Below are 13,562 nucleotides of genomic sequence, written 5' to 3' on the forward strand. Positions count from 1 at the left end.
CTGCTTCTCTTTACCATCTCACCACCCAGTTATACTGTTTCACATTTATGGACAACCCACAAGCTTCCCCCTTGAACAATCGAGCATAAATGTAAGGTGGAGTGGAACTGAAGTTTACAACCCTTGATGAATTTGGCCTGAAATGTCCTCAGGACTCACTGACGGCAACCCGTGACCCCACTGGTGGCAGCCTGTTACCCAAACCAGTGGTTGAGAAACACTGACTTAGAGCACCACACATTAATATAGTATATAGAAATTATTAATAAGACATAAGATAACACTGACTGTCCATCTCCTTGGCCGGTATGGGCGGAGTATCCCTCATCAGAAATACTTCTGGTCCCAGGCATTTTGGAATTTTTGTGTGTACATAGTGAGATATGTTGGGGACAAAAATGATCAAGTAGGAAAATGCGGCCAAACCAGCTAAATGACGGCTCACGCGTGTAATAATTCATATTAGCGAAACAGGTCATTGATCAGAATTCACATACGCAGGATACTTTCGCTCTCCTGCAAAATGCTTGAGGATTTCAGAGTGGAGAATGCCAAGTGCGGGTCACGGTCCATAACCTTTCATCTATGTATCCAGAGCAAAAGCTTTATCCATCCATCCAAGCCTCTGTGGATCTGGCTGTGTGTCTGACCAGTCGCTATGTCTCTATCATTCCAACAGATGGCACATCTTAAAAATTGTTGTAATAAAAGACATTGCATTTATCATTTTAACAGATGGTGCATCACAAACAATTAGCACAGCTCTTTCGAATTCCATGTCAAGTGGCATATATCCATCCATCGATTATCCAACCCACTATATCCTAACTTATGGGGTCACGGGGGGTCTGCTGGAGCCAATCCCAGCCAACACAGGGTGCAAGGCAAGAAACAAACCCTGGGCAGGGCGCCAGCCCACCGCAGGGTGCAAAACCTTTAGATTCATTAACAATTTCTATCTTTGGTTTTCAATGGATCTCGAACGTTTTTGGGTCCGCAATACTGAAAACATCAATATCTCGATGATGGGTGTGTGTCTGTGTGTCACAGTTTCTTGAGAACAGTCGAGAGCTAAAACGGCCTGACAGAAATATACCAAACTCGAAAGTTCAGCTTGTTATGAGATGACGATGAGCCGATTAGCTTTTGAGTCTAATCGTGCAAGAGAAAGGGGCTCTCTGGTATCGAACTACAGGCCTGGAGGGCCGCAGTGGCTGCAGGTTTTCATTCTAACCCATTTCCTAATCAGTGACCAGTTTTCACTGCTAATTAACTCCTGTTCCCTTCATTTTAATAGCCCTGTCCTTAAGGATTTGGTCCTCTGAATTGATTCGTTTCTTCATTAAATGGCAGCCAAAAAGAAATGAGATGTGAAATGAGCCAACAAATGAGCAGCTGAATCGGGGCATCAGACTCCAACCAGTTTCACAATGAGAAGCAGATTCTTGCTGTTAATTAACGCCGTTATTTAATTCCATGGCTTGTTGGTGCTCTCACTCTGCCACAGCAGACATTTCCAGAACGGTTGATTTTTCTGATTTTTCTAAGACCACCCTCAGAGTGTTTTGGTGAGCTGAGAGATCAGCCTAACCGAGACCTCCATCTTTCTTTATTTTCACATATTTTGTGATGGGCACAGGTGAGCTGGTCATATGGATTCTTGTTTTGTGTCTCGTTATTGTTTGGCTGCTAATTAAGAAAAAGGAAGCAACTAAGGGGCCTGAGTCAAGTGAATTAAAATTAAGGCAAAAGAAGGTAATTAGTAGCAAAAACTGGTCACAAATTAAGAAGATGGTTAGAATGAAAAGCTGCAGCCACTGCGGCCCTCCAGGACTGGAGTTCGATACCTGTGCTCTAGGGGAACAAAATCAAATACCGTAATTCTGCAATTAATGATAAATTCTTCTAATCAAATGCTATCGTAATGACCTACTTTATAATCAGAAAGGCTGGCATCAGAGCGGTAAATTATTACTGATATGTTATAGAATAGTTTGGGTAACTTGGTTCCTAGGGCGCAAAGCCCACCGACCTTCACGTCTGAATTTTTGTTTATTCGGCAGCTTATATCAGCTACCCGTTGTCACTCCTCAGTGACCAGGCCGACAGGTTTCACTCCATCATGCCCGCTCTGCTGGACCCCATTAACACTACATTAGGCACTACATTCAGTTTTCATGTGGTTTTGGTTCTACTTGCATGTTCTCCTAATTGGAATTGGAGCAGTTGATTATCGCCATATTGCAATAAGGGCACCTAGCGAGAATGAAGCTGCTTTTGTTATCCATAGTTTAGTTTGGTTCATTTGTTTAGAACAGTTTAGCTCTTTCAGGGCTGATGTCGACTTTTGTCAAAAGGAGGGGTTGACGATGGTAATCGACTGTAAACTGTGACAAAACCAACCATTATGTTTTAATTGGACTCTTGTTGCTAGAAGGAAAGTTAGATTCATTGGCGCAAACAACGGCAAAAATGGTACTGACTTTTGACGAGAGATCAAAACGAATGCGTAAAGCAAAATACTCCATGGGCGATGTTTTACCTATTATCTCTGAACTGAACTATGACTTGTCAGACACAGATTTTGATACAAGTGATTGAAAACGAGTGTGTGGTTCCAGCTTCAGCTTATTGGTTCCCAGTATGGTACTGACAATGTTCACCAGGTAGAACTGCCACTTAACAATGATAAGAGGTAGAAACCACAGTGCAATGCACCGCAACCTTGTCCCAACCACACAAAGACACGCTGGCAGCGAGCCTGCCGCACAGTCTTGGCAAACTGGCAGCCACAGCATGCAGCAACAGACGTTTTATGTTGGTTTCTGTGTGAAACCATTGCTTTTCAGAAGTTATGTTTTTTGAAATAAATATTCAGCTCTGAAAGAGTTAAAAACAACCAGAGTGCTTTACAACATCGAGGTGCTGGTGGTGGGGACACGGCCAGTGTCCTGCGCCTGTTGGTTGACGTCTTGTCGAGGACAAAGGAGCTGCCTGCCTCACATCAATGAGCCAGAGATGGGAAGAGGAGAACAATGCTGGCGCGGAGGAGACAACGACAGAGAGAGAAGGAAGTAAAGAGTTACATACTGCAGAAAATGCATATACAAAAACTAGACACGAAAAATCTAAACTTTAAATGGCAGATGTTTTGCTTTTGTTTGCTTCCCGGGTCCTCCCTGCGTGGAGTTTGCATGTTCTCCCAGTGAGTTTTCTGCCACAGTCCAAAGACATGCAGGTTAGGTGCATTGGTGATCCTAAATTGTCCCTAGTGTGTGCTTGGTGTGTGTGTGTGTGCCCTGTGGTGGCCTGGCACCCTGCCTGGGGTTTGTTTCCTGCCTTGCGCCCTGCATTGGCTGGGATTGGCTCCAACAGATCCCCGTGACCCTGCAATTAGGATATAGCGGGTTGGATAATGGATGGATGTTTTGCTTTTATTTAGCAAAAATATCTGCCAATGGGGTAAGCAGAATTCACTTGACAAGATTTCTTAAATTAAGCTTAAAAAAATCATATTACAAATTGTTTGATGAGTCAATAATTCTTACAATAAGGAAAACAAGATTTAATGTCGTGATATCAATGTTTTTCACTTGCTAAGATTTTTTGCCATGTAATAGTGCCTCTGTGTTACTTCGAGTGGTGGCTGTAGTGGGAAACACTTATAGGGAAGAGTTTACCACGATTAAAAAACTCTTTTAACTTGTGTCCGAGCCTGCTTGTGTTGGGTGTTTGGGGAACTGGAGCACCCCCTGGTGTCCACAGATATTGCATACAGGAATTAAAAAGAAAAAAAATGTTAGATTTGAATACACGATGGGAGGTCTGAAATCGGAAAAATACCCCTTATGAGAAGGACCGGGGACTCGCGGTGGACTTGTCACCGTCTAAATCCAGACAGTTCACAGACGCCATAAAGCAAGCAAATGGAATGTTCGGTTGTAAATCAAGATGTGCGGAGGATGTTTTTTTTATTTACGTCACGTGAATATTAGAAAGTGTAAATTTTTAGTTGGTTAACAGATCATCATAAAGCCACAATTGCAGAACAAAATCCTATCAGATCATTTGGACTGTGCTTTTTTTGTCAGTCACGATTTCGTTTGATCCGTTCTCATTAATCTGACAGTTTATCCATTTATTGAATCCATGTATTCAGTTTCCGGCTTGCAATTTGCCACTCCATACTAAACAGAATATCCCGGAAAGCGCGTTATTGCCAATTCCATTCACAAGGAGTGTAGTTAACCACGTGGTAAGAAAGTTGCATGCAAGACAGCAGCTGCAGCCTCCCTCGACTGTACGGCGTGTTTGTTAATTAGCTGCTTCGTCAGGCTTTTTCGGTTGGCTGAAGTTAACATTCAGGGATTTATCGGCAAGATTTTTTTCATTGCCCACTGCTCATCAACCATCTATCATAATGCAAAGTGACAGGAGTCGTGACAACACTAAGGTTGTTATCTATACTATACTTTCTATATATATATTATATATATGTATAGTATATAGTGTGTATATATATATATATATATATATATATATATATATATATATATATACTAGACAATACTTTCTTAGAAGGTTGGCGTCCTTCAACATCTGCAATAAGATGCTGCAGATGTTCTACCAGACAGTTGTGGCGAGTGCCCTCTTCTACGCGGTGGTGTGCTGGGAAGGCAGCATAAAGAAGAGGGACACCTCATGTCTGGACAAACTGGTGAGGAATGCAGGCTCTATTGTAGGCACGGAGCTGGACAGTTTGACATCGGTGGCAGAGCGACGGGCGCTGAGCAGACTCCTGTCAATCATGGAGAATCCACTGCATCCACTCAACAGGATCATCTCCAGACAGAGGAGCAGCTTCAGAGACAGACTGCTGTCACCGTCCTGCTCCACTGGCAGACTGAGGAGACCCCACACTATGCGACTCTTCAATTCCACCAGGGGTGGTAAACGTTAACATTATACAAAGTTATTGTCTGTTATACCTGCATTGTTATCACTCTTTAATTTAATATTGTTCTTTATCAGTATGCTGCTGCTGGAGTATGGGAATTTCTCATGGTGATTAATAAAGTATCTATCTATCTATCTATCTATCTATCTATCTATCTATCTATCTGTCTGTCTGTCTGTCTGTCTGTCTGTCTGTCTATCATTATATAGTGCCTTTCATACAGTATCTATCTATCTATCTATCTATCTATCTATCTATCTATCTATCTATCTATCTATCTATCTATCTATCTATCTATCATATAGTGCCTTTCATACAGTATCTATCTATCTATCTATCTATATATCTATCTATCTATCTATCATTACATAGTGACTTTCACGTCTATCTATCTATCTATCTATCTATCTATCTATCTATCTATCTATCTATCTATCTATCTATCTATCTATCTATCTATCTAGTCAATACGGCTTTGCAGAGGTTAAATAATTGCATTAGCTTGTGTGACGCAGATCACCAAAAACGCACCTATTTATTTGTCCCATTCACATCGAGGAACAGATTTCGTTTTTAAGGCAGGAGTGCGGTGAGGTGAAACGTACCAAATGTGTGCTCCATGAACGCGTATTCCACACAATTTAAAAGGTGGCCTTATTACGTAAAAGCCATCCAGTTATTATTGCAGCACTCATGTTACAGGTCATACTATACAATTAAATGTTTTTGAACAATGACCCGGATAAATGGGGAGGGCTGGCAACAGGAAAGACATCTGGCTGTACAAATAATGGCGAAACCTCTAAAACATCGACCCCACAAAGAAGTGGGAAAAGATCAAGAGGAAGATGAAGAAGTTTTTGAACGCTAATGTTTAGTTAGTTATAGTCGATACATCAGTAATTCCTAAGAATAGTAATAGTCCTGGTGGGTGTTGGACTCTGCCAGGGTTGCCCGTTGTCACCGATCCTGTTCATAATGTTTTTATGGACAGAATTTCTAGGTGCAGCCAAGGGGTGGAGGGGGGTCCAGCTTGGTGACCTCTGTGTTTTTACAGGTGATGTGGTCCCATTGGCTTCATCGGATGGTGACCTCAGGTGCACACCAGGGATGTTTGTGGCCAAGCATGAAAAGGTCAGGATGTTGATCAGCAGCTACCAAGTCCTGAATTTATGGTTCTCAGCTGTTAAAAATGGTGTAGTGCCCCCTTCAAGTTGAGGATGAGGTGGAGAAGTGTGAGGGAATAAAGGGACAGACTGGTTGATCAGAGTGGCGTCAGCAGTTGTGCAGACATTGTAAAGGCTAGTTGTGGTGAACACACAAGTGAGTCCCAAGGCGATCTTCATTTCTGTGCTCGCCAATGGCCACGAGCTTTGGGGAGTGACGGAAAGAACTGCATTGTGGATGGAATCAGTGAAGGTGAACTCCCTTTGCAGGGGGTCTGGGCTTAGCTTTAGAGATATGGCATTCCTCTGCATCAGAAGGAGCCAGGTGAGGTGGTCCAGGCATCTGATCACCTCTCTGTGAAGTCCCTTTGAAGATGTCCAAATGGGGGCAGACCCAGGACAGCACATGCTGGAGTGATTCTATCTCCCATCTGGTCTGGAAACGCCTCAGAGTTGGAGAAGTCGGCAGGGAAAAGGGAGCACCCGGGCATCTTTGCTTAGCCCAGTGATCTCCAACTCCGGTCCTGGAGGGCCGCAGTGGCTGCAGGCTTTCATTCTAACCCTTCTCTTATAATAATAATAAGTTGTATTTATAGTGCGCCTTTACCTACAGATTCATTAGTGACCTGTTTTTGCTGCTGATGAACTTCTTTTGAGTTCATTTTCATTGACTTGCTCTTGAAGACTCGGACCCCTTAATTAGCAGCCAAACAATAACGAGATACAAAATGAGCCGAAACTGGTGTCCTTCATACAATATCTGAAAATAAAGAAAGGTGAAGGTCTCAGGAATGTTGATCTGCTCAGGTCCGCAGTGCTCTTAGGAAAGAGAAAATCAGCAGTTTCGGAAATGTCTGCTATTGCACAATGAGAGCAGCAACAAGCCGGGGAATTAAAGAGCGGGTTGAATTAACGACGAGACTCGGCGCCTCATTAAGCAGCTGGTTGGAGTTTGAAGCCCTGACTTAGTTGGTCTTCTGTCGGCTCACTCACTTCACGTTTTATTTCTCTTTAATCATGATTACATCTCGCCTGAAGAAAGGGCCTGAGTTGCATCGAAAGCTTGCATATTGTAATCTTTTTAGTTAGCCAATAAAAGGGGCCATTTTGCACGACTTGTCACTGCATTCATAATGGCTAACACGGTACAACACCATAGTACTACCCTTCACCAGGTAATAGCTAATGTGTGGTGAGCATACTGGCACAAAAAAATGTCTGCAGCTGCATCATCTGGATGGATGCTACTCATCTGTGGAAGTTCAAGTGGTTCCTCACTGTTTATGCAAAGTGCTTTGAGTAAGTTAGATAAAAGCTGTATAAATGTAATTCATTAGCAATTTAACATCCACGTGAATGTCCCAGCCTAGAACTTCTCAGTAGAACATTACTAAAAGCATTGCACTCCCTCCTCCGGCTGGTCTTCTTCTCAGCATGCATTTTGGTGCCGTCTCTTCTCCAAGTAATGATACACAAATATTCAAACGCAACAGAAAACAGGATTCATCCAACCAGGAGACCTCCCCTCATTGATCCAGGGTGTGCAGTTCCATTGCTTGAGTACCATTTTAGAGGACGTAATCCACCAGAAGATTAGCATGTTTGGACCAGGCCTAGTATTTGGATGGGAGACCATCTAGGAAAAACTTGGGTTGCTACTGAAAGAGATGTCGATGATGCCAGCAGGGGGCGCTTACCCTGTGATCTGTTTGTGGGTCCCAATACCCCCGTGTAGTGACGAGGACCATGAACTGTAAAAATCTACACCATCATTTGGGTGAGACATAAAACTGAGGTCCTATCAGTCTTTAGATTTAGAGTAGAGTGTTTCCTGATGCTCTGGCTAAATTGCCCACCATGGGTTTGGTCATTCTTGCCCCATAACCATCCTCTGTCCCCTACTGACTAACTATCTCTCTCAAGAAGGGGCCTGAGTTGCCTTGAAAGCTTGCATATTGTAATCTGTTTAGTTAGCCAATAAAAGGGGTCATTTTACTTCTCACTACATCCACAATGGCTAACACGGCTCAACAGCATAGTATTACCCCTTCACTACGTAATAGCTAATGTGTAGTGAGCATACTGGCACAAAAAAAGTCTGCCACCGCATCATCTGGGTGGATGTGGCACACTGGTGGTAGATGAAGTGGTTCTTCACTGTCTATGTGCTACAAATGTAATTCATTAACAATTTAACATCCACGTGATTGTCCCAGCCTAGAACTTCTCAGTAGAACATTACCAAAAGCATTGCACTCCCTCCTCCGGCTGGGCTTCTTCCCAGCATGCATTTTGGTGCCATCTCTTCTCCAAGTAAAGATACACAAATATTCAAACGCAACAGAAAACAGGATTCATCCAACCAGGAGACCTCCCCTCATTGATCCAGGGTGTGCAGTTCCATTGCTTGAGTACCATTTTAGAGGACGTAATCCACCAGAAGATCAGCATGTTTGGACCAGGCCAAGCACTTGCGTGGGAGACCATCCAGGAAAAACTTTGGTTGCAACTGAAATGTCAGAAGTGGATGCTTTCGTTCTGCTCTGTTTGTGGATCCCAATACCCCAGTGTAGTGACGAGGACTATGTACTGTAAAAATCTACACCATCATTTGGATAAGACATAAAACTGAGGTCCTATCAGTCTTTAGATTTAGGGTAGAGTGTTTCCTGATGCTCTGGCTAAATTGCCCACCATAGCTTTGGTCATTCTTGCTCCATAACCATCCTCTGTCCCATACTGACTAACTATCTCTCTCAAGAAGGGGCCTGAGTCACCTCGAAAGCTTGCATATTGTAATCTGTTTAGTTAGCCAATAAAAGGGGTCATTTTACTTGACTTCTCACTACATCCATAATGGCTAACACTGCTCAACACCATAGTATTACCCCTTCACCACATAACAGCTTCTTCTCAGCGTGCATCTTGGTGCCGTCTCTTCTCCAAGTAGTGATACACAAATATTCAAAAGCAACAGGAAACGGGATTCATCGAACCAGGAGACCTCCCCTCATTGATTCAGGGCGCAGTCCCATTGCTTGAGTACCATTTTAGAGGACGTAATCCACCAGAGGGCAGCACTGTGGCGCAGTGGTAGCGCTGCTGCCTCACAGTTAGGAGACCCGGGTTCGCTTCCGGGTCCTCCCTGCGTGGAGTTTGCATGTTCTCCCCGTGTCTGCGTGGGTTTCCTCCGGGCGCTCCGGTTTCCTCCCACAATCCAAAGACATGCAGGTTAGGTGGATTGGTGATTCTAAATTGGCCCTGGTGTGTGGGTGTGTTTGTGTGTGTCCTGTGGTGGATTGGTTCCTGCCTTGTGCCCTGTGTTGGCTGGGATTGGCTCCAGGAGACCCCCGTGACCCTGTATTCGGATTCAGCGGGTTAGAAAATGGATGGATGGATAATCCACCAGAAGATCAGCATGTTTGGACCGGGCATAGTATTTGGATGGGAGACCATCTAGGAAAAACTTGGGTTGCTACTGAAAGAGATGTCGATGAGGCCAGCAGGGGGCGCTTACCCTGTGATCTGTTTGTGGGTCCCAATACCCCCGTGCAGTGACGAGGACCATGTACTGTAAAAATCTGCACCATCATTTGGATGAGACATAAAACTGAGCTCCTCTCTGTCTAGTCATAAAAAGCTTCCTTCAAAAAGAGTAGAATGTTTCCTGATGCTCTGGCTAAATTGCCCACCATAGCTTTGGTCATTCTTGCTCCATAACCATCCTTTGTCCCCTACTGACTAACTATCTCTCTCAAGAAGGGGCCTGAGTTGCCTCGAAAGCTTGCATATTGTAATCTTTTTTAGCTAGCCAATAAAAGGTGCCATTGTGCTTGACTTCTCACTACATTCATAATGGCTAACCCGGTACAACACCCTAGTCTTTAAGGAAAGAAATTAAACAATTCGGAGAAACCATGAAGAAATTCAGAGGAGCAAATCTTAAAAACAAGTCAATTAAAACAAAAGGAAATAGGAGTTAATTAGCAGCAAAAATTGGTCACCAATTAAGAAAAGGGTTAGAATGAAAACCTGCAGCCACTGTGGCCCTCCAGGACCGGAGTGTGAGACCACTGGTCTAAGCAAAGATGCTCGGGTGTCCCTGTTCCCTGCCGACTTCTCCAACCCTGAGGTGTTTCCAGACCAGATGGGAGACAGAATCACTCCAGCATGTCCTGCCCCGAGGTCTCCTCCCAGCTGGACATTTTCAAAGCACCTTCACAGAGAGGTGATCAGATGCCTGGACCACCTCAACTGGCTCCTTCTGATGCAGAGGAATGTCTGCGTTCCTCATCCTATCTCTTCCATGCCTGCGTGCAGACTGTTAGACTGTTGACCTCTTGACCCAGACCTTGATAAGTGGTCGCAATGAAATGAATGGATGGAATTTTGAAAGTAGGATAAAGGCTTTCTAAAGCAGCTTCCAGAATTGCTATTCTCCATAGCCAGGTAGGCAGACAGAGGCAATGCTGGCAGCAGTGGATAGAAAGCAGGAATCTCTTTAAATCTCACAATTTAAAGCCACCGCTTAACCTCACCTGTGTAGATGTGGGAGGCAAACTAGAGTTCCTAGAGAAAAAGAAAGCAAATATAAATGTTTTAGGCCGGAGTTGGCTGATGCACTCAATTTTCTAGACTGGCAGTAAAATGAACATCTCTTAAATTCGTCTCTTATTCATCTGGTTGACCTTTAACTCCAATCATTCATTCGTTCATTCATTTTCTGACCCTACTTACTCTTCTTTTCTTTTCTTTTTTTTAACATTTTATTGATTTTATTAAAATCAAATGACATTCCATACATGCAAGTCGAGTTTAACAAATCTGTGTTCGAAAACAAATCAACCCCCTACTTATCATATAGACTCGCGTATAAGTCGGGTCTTGAAACCCGAAAAATCGATCATGAAATCCGACCCTGACTTATACGCCCGTTCAAAAATGCGACACTTGATTTTTTTTTTTTAATATCTTCTTGCCTCCAGTTTTTCAGACGCATTGAATTTTGTTGCAGTGGCGTAGTTACCAATTTCTTTCGCCACTTCATCCATTATCCAACCCACTATATCCTAACTACGGGGACATGGGGGGGTCTGCTGGAGCCAGTCCCAGCCAACACAGGTCTCAAGGCAGGAAACAAACCCCGAGCAGGGTGCCAGCCTACCGCCGGGCACACACACCAAGCACACACTAGGGACAATATAGGATCGCCAATGCCCCTAACCTGCATGTCTTTGGACTGTGGGAGGAAACCCACGCAGACACGGGGAGAACATGCAGACTCCACGCAGGGAGGACCTGAGAAGCGAACCCAGGTCTCCTTACTGCGAGGCAGCAGCGATACCCACTGCGCCCCTGTGTCGCCCTCACCACTTCAACGACTTTTAATTTAAAACCTGCTTCATATTTCCTTCTGATTGAACGCTCCATCATAGATAAGGGATGCTCTTATGATAAAGGTGTGTAAGAGATACAAAAAACACAAACCAGTGCAAACGTTGCTTCAGAATAGTTTGGGTATCACCGTGTGGTCACGTAGGCACAATAGAGAGAGAGAGAGTGGGGGGGTTAGGAGCCCACGCTGATACAACGCATTGCAGCACCCACATAGAAATAAAAGGCCGTGTGCTCCGTGGTTACTCTCTCAGGTGGGCGTTAGCATATAATCTTTTGGACCAATAGCGTGAGTTTTCCGCATTCGACTTATACAACCGACATTATAAAATACCAGAAATCAAGTCCCGACTTATCCGCGGGAGAATTTCAATGTGAGTATACACGGTATTGTAAAATGTGATTTCAGGGGGTCACCGCCACCTAATCAAAGCACCGTGATGTCCCCACATTGATGGATTAAAGGCCAGCAGTCCAACGTGACTGTCATCATCAAGTCCTTCCATGAGATCCCTGAATACAATGAGGACTGATCATTTATGTTAGGTACAAGGCCTAGAGGGGGCTCGGTGGTCTCGTGACCTCAGAACTCCTGCAGATTTTATTTTTTCTTTCCAGCCGTCTGGAGTTTTTTTTGTTTTTTTTTGTTTTTTCTGTCCTCCCTGGCCATCGGACTTTACTCTTACTCTATGTTAATTAGTGTTCTCTGATTATAATTCTTACTTTGTCTTTTTTCTCTTTCTTCATCGTGTAAAGCACTTTGAGCTCCATTATTTGTATGAAAATGTGCTATAGAAATAAATGTTGTTGGAGCCTACCCACACAGCATATGGTTGAAGGTAGGAGTCCATATGCATTATCAAACGTCCCTAACTGTCTTGTCTCTGTTTGTTGTGCTTCATTTCTTTCTGTCTTGTTATTTGAAGCAACTGCTTTCTTGTGTAAACATGACTCAATAAACTTGAACCTTGAACCCTGTATTGAATGGCAGCCCCCTCGCTCAGAAACACACGGTGAAAGGAGGAGCGAGTGTGTGAGTCTGTGTGTGTGTACGCACTGTGGCTGAAATTTAAATCCCGTTCCCCGCTGAGCGGTGAAGAAGCAGTGCATTAGCGACATTACCATACTGGCCATTCCCTGTCACACAGGCCTTCATGCAACAGTCAGATTGTTAGCAATTCATGCTAAAATATGGAATCACCATGTTCAAATCTGCATCATCGAGTTCACTGCTTTGTATAGGGTCGCTCAAAAAAGGACTTTCAGTCGCAAGCATCTCTTGGTGTCATGGTTGCCATGGTTTTGCTGCTGACATGCGCTCTAAACTAGTCCCACCTGAGAATCACCTTCCTGGTTCATCCTTGGTATGCAATACCACCCCGGGACGAGAGGGGGCGCTGTTGCTAATGGGGCACAGAGGAGATGCCAAGTGAGGACAACTGACTCTGCCCCTTCTGGCTGGAGGACTGCATGTTTGGGGCGCTCCCGAAGGTGGTGTCTCATTTGGACAAAAGCGGAGCTCCACTCCAAACCTGATGTCGAGCTTAAGGAAGGCGTAGCGTGTATAGCACGATATACTGTATACACCGTGAGGCGCAAATAAATGAGAGGAGAACCAAATCAAAATTGGGGTACCACCCTGTTTACTTCCAGTGTAGATTTTGCACATCCAAACACACTGAAGAAACGTATCCACAGGTATGAGTTGGACAGTACCGTGTGTCCGACCGATTTATAGACCGAAGCGCTAATTAGAAGTATGGTACGCGGGGCAGCCATCTTGGATTTTGAGGTCGGAGTTGTTGGTGAGGCGCTCCCGACTTCCTTTCCTACTTGCAACTTGGAAATTTCCAACGTCCCAATGCAAATCAGCTTCAGGTGTCCCGAAGTGCGAGGTGCAGCTATGGCTACGGGCAAATTGAAGACCCATTTCACGTTAAATCTACATCACAATAACGTATGCAGAAAATGGGAAGGCAATCGCAATACGTTGCGAATCTACGGCATGCGCAATGAAAATAATTACCGAAACGAATTATCAAACA

At 44.1% G+C, this 13,562-nt stretch overlaps 1 protein-coding gene across 7 annotated transcripts in view; it reads left to right on the forward strand.

The window, feature by feature from the left end:
- The window catches only part of LOC120530784 (nck-associated protein 5-like), a 746,735-nt gene that overhangs the window by 223,722 nt on the left and 509,451 nt on the right, over positions 1-13,562 (forward strand). The window lies entirely within an intron of this gene.

Source organism: Polypterus senegalus, chromosome 6 (genome assembly GCF_016835505.1).
Source record: "Polypterus senegalus isolate Bchr_013 chromosome 6, ASM1683550v1, whole genome shotgun sequence".
In the NCBI taxonomy this organism is placed as follows: Eukaryota; Metazoa; Chordata; class Cladistia; order Polypteriformes; family Polypteridae; genus Polypterus; species Polypterus senegalus.